We start from the raw sequence: 3,292 nt of genomic DNA on the forward strand, positions 1-3,292 counted from the left end.
CTAATAGAGAAAATAAACTATTAGTACTCCAGAGCCTGTAAATAAATAAAAATGAAACTTTCTTAGAGCACTTGTAAGTTTTTATGACTTGTAATTTTGCTGTTATAGAAAGCATAAGACAAGGCAGACATGGTGCATCTCTGTAATTTCAGCATTCATAAGGTGGTGGTGAGGGAGAGTCACAAATCTGAGCACAATCTGGAGTGCATAGAGAGACTATGTCTTAAGAACAGAAAAACCGAGAAGTAAAAATGTAACTTTTTATAGTTTAAATTAGTTTGATATTGTTAGGATGAAATGTATAGATTGCCTTCTATTTTAATGATAATTTTTAACTTATTGAGGCAAAAATGACATATTAAGTAATAAATACAATTAATTTTTACTTTTATATTTTCATTATTCATTTTAGTGAAAATATTTCCAGTTATTTATACTGTGAATATAATTACTTTTTTGGTCCACTCATTTACTATAACACTAATTATGTGAAAATTTAAAGTAGCACAACTAGCTGTTCTCTCATTTAAGATAGGACTAAATTTTTAATATAATGAATAATTTATTAATTTTATTTTACTACAGATCTAGATATTGCTCAATTTATCCACATATGATAACAAAATTTTTACTATCGCTGCAACTTTGTGAAATTAAGTCATGTAAAACATGGAGTTTAAGATAATATTTTCTGTATTTATATTTTTAAAAACAAGAGAATAGCACCATTTGGTGAGATTGATCAATGTGTAAGTGAAAATATGAGAACCTAAGTTTTTATCCCTAACACCCAGGTAAAAAGTTAAGTGTGGTCGCACACACTAATCCTGGATCTGGGAGGCATAGACAAGAGGACCTCAGGGCCTTGTTGGCCAACCTGTATAGCCAAATTAGTGATGATCAGGTTCAGAGACCCTGTTACAAAAATAAGGTAGAGAGTGATTGAGGAAGAAATCAGACTTCAATCTCTCTATTATAGACTTCCATGCATGCACACAGTGAGAGAGAGAGAGAGAGAGAGAGAGAGAGAGAGAGAGAGACAGAGACAGAGACAGAGAGACAGAGACAGAGACAGAGAGAGAGAGAGAAAGGAAGAGAGAGAGACACAGAGACAGACAGACACAGAGAGATACAGGGAGACAGAATCAGAGAGAGAGAGAGAGGTACAATGTGGCAGTTTTGTTACAAATATTCTGTTATCTATTTACTACGCATACTACTGCTTTTATTTTATATTGAATTTTACCTAAAATACGAGGGCACACAGCATATAGACCTCCATATATATTCTTACACAGAACCTTACAAATGACTCCTTGTATATTCTTACACAGAAACTTGCAAATGATAAGAGAGGGTAAGCCTAAAATAAACGACACTTCGTTTGATTCTAGAAAATGGCTATATCATTGCACATTTTTTAGAGTATTGGGGTATGTATATCTTTTTAGCTTTGAAATTTAGAAATACATAATTTATTTATACTGTGTTCTGGAATAGGGTTTCAGGCAGTCCTCAAACTCCCAGGTAGCTGAGAATGAACTTGAACTTCTCATACTCCTGTCTTACTCTCCAAGTGCTGGGATTACAGGTATTCACTATCAGACCCCGTTTATACTATAATAATGATGGAATACAGGGTCCTTTTCATGCCAGGCAAGAACTGCCAACTGAGCTACATTCCCAGATCTATAATTTGTATTTAAATAAATATCATTTGCAGATTATTTTCAACCAGTCAAAAAATGGCAGGATGTGACAACAGCATACTAACAATCATATTGTCAATTTTTAATGAAGTATTATTCGTGTGTGTGTGTGTGTCTGAGTGTATGTGTGTGCATGATGCTTATACAGGTGCCTGTGGATACCAGAACCTATAGAACTGAAATTGAAGGCATTACTGCCACCCTGAATGGGTGTTGGAAACTGAACCCTGATCCTTGGTAAGAGCAGTTTGTGCTGTCAACTACTAAGCCATACCTCCAGCTTCAAATGCTTATTTTTAATTCAAGAAATCACTATCATCAATTATTTTCATCACTTTAAAATATTTTCTATATTTTGTAGGTAGTAAGTAGTAATTACATAGTAGTCTATGAATATAATAAAATATACAATTTTGATCACTACTTTACCAGTATTTATACAAACTTAACTATTTCCATTTCCAATGATCCTAATGCTCCTTAAGTCATTTATGCAAACAATGTATTTCTCTTAAAAAGTTAGATTAAATGAAAACTATGCTTTATTTTAAAGTTATATAAAAATTTATTCTCATTTCATTTACATTAAGTAAAGATAAAAATATTTGAAAAAGTTAAATGGATAAAATTCCTTCATTTCATGTTGCCACTTTACCATCTCTTGCTACCCCTCTTTCATCAATGTATAATAAGACATCTTCAACAATCTTATGAAACCCTGTCCTTGTTAATTTTTGTCAATTTGACATGATCTTGAGTTATCTGGAAAGAGCAAATCTCAATTGAAAAAATGCCTGCATAAGATTGGGGTGGTCCTGGGTTTTATTTAAAAAAAAAAAACAGAAAAAAAAAACAGACTGAGCAAGCTATAGTGTAAAAGCCAGTGAGCAGCACTCCTTCATGGTCTGTGCTTCAGCTCTTGCCTCCAGGCTCCTGTCCTGATTTCACTTGGTGATAGAGTATGACATGGGAGTTGTAAGACAGAATGTAGCTTGAGTTTTCCTGCCTGACCCACAGTCAGGACAAATCTCTGACACCCGCCAGTCCCACAGCCGCTCAGACCCAACCAAGTAAACACAGAGACTTATATTGCTTACAAACTGTATGGCCATGGCAGGCTTCTTGTTAGCTCTTATATCTTAAATTAATCCATTTCTATAAATCTATACCTTGCTATGTGGCTCATGCCTTACCAGCATCTTTACAAGCTGCTTGTCCTGGCGGCTGCTGGCAGTCCCTCTCTTCCCTTCCTGTTCCCTTAATTCTCCTCTCTGTTAGTCCTGCCTATACTTCCTGCCTGGCCACTGGCCAATCAGTGTTTTATTTATTGACCAATCAGAGCAACAGATTTGGCATACAGACCAACCCACAGCAACAGAATAAATCCTTTCTTCCCCAAGTTGTTTTTGGTCAAATTATTTTATCATAGCAATATAGATATAAGTGAGATAAACCCTTTCATGACTGTTTTTCCTTAGGGGAAAATCTCTTATCTCAGTAGTAATAAAATTCTGACAAAATGAAGGTACTTGAAGAAAATAAGATACTGAATTATATTATTTGAATTGAAAATAACTTGAAAT

The sequence above is a fragment of the Peromyscus californicus genome, unplaced genomic scaffold, assembly GCF_007827085.1.
Source record: "Peromyscus californicus insignis strain IS unplaced genomic scaffold, ASM782708v3 Scaffold_10__1_contigs__length_136768540, whole genome shotgun sequence".
Taxonomy (NCBI): domain Eukaryota; kingdom Metazoa; phylum Chordata; class Mammalia; order Rodentia; family Cricetidae; genus Peromyscus; species Peromyscus californicus.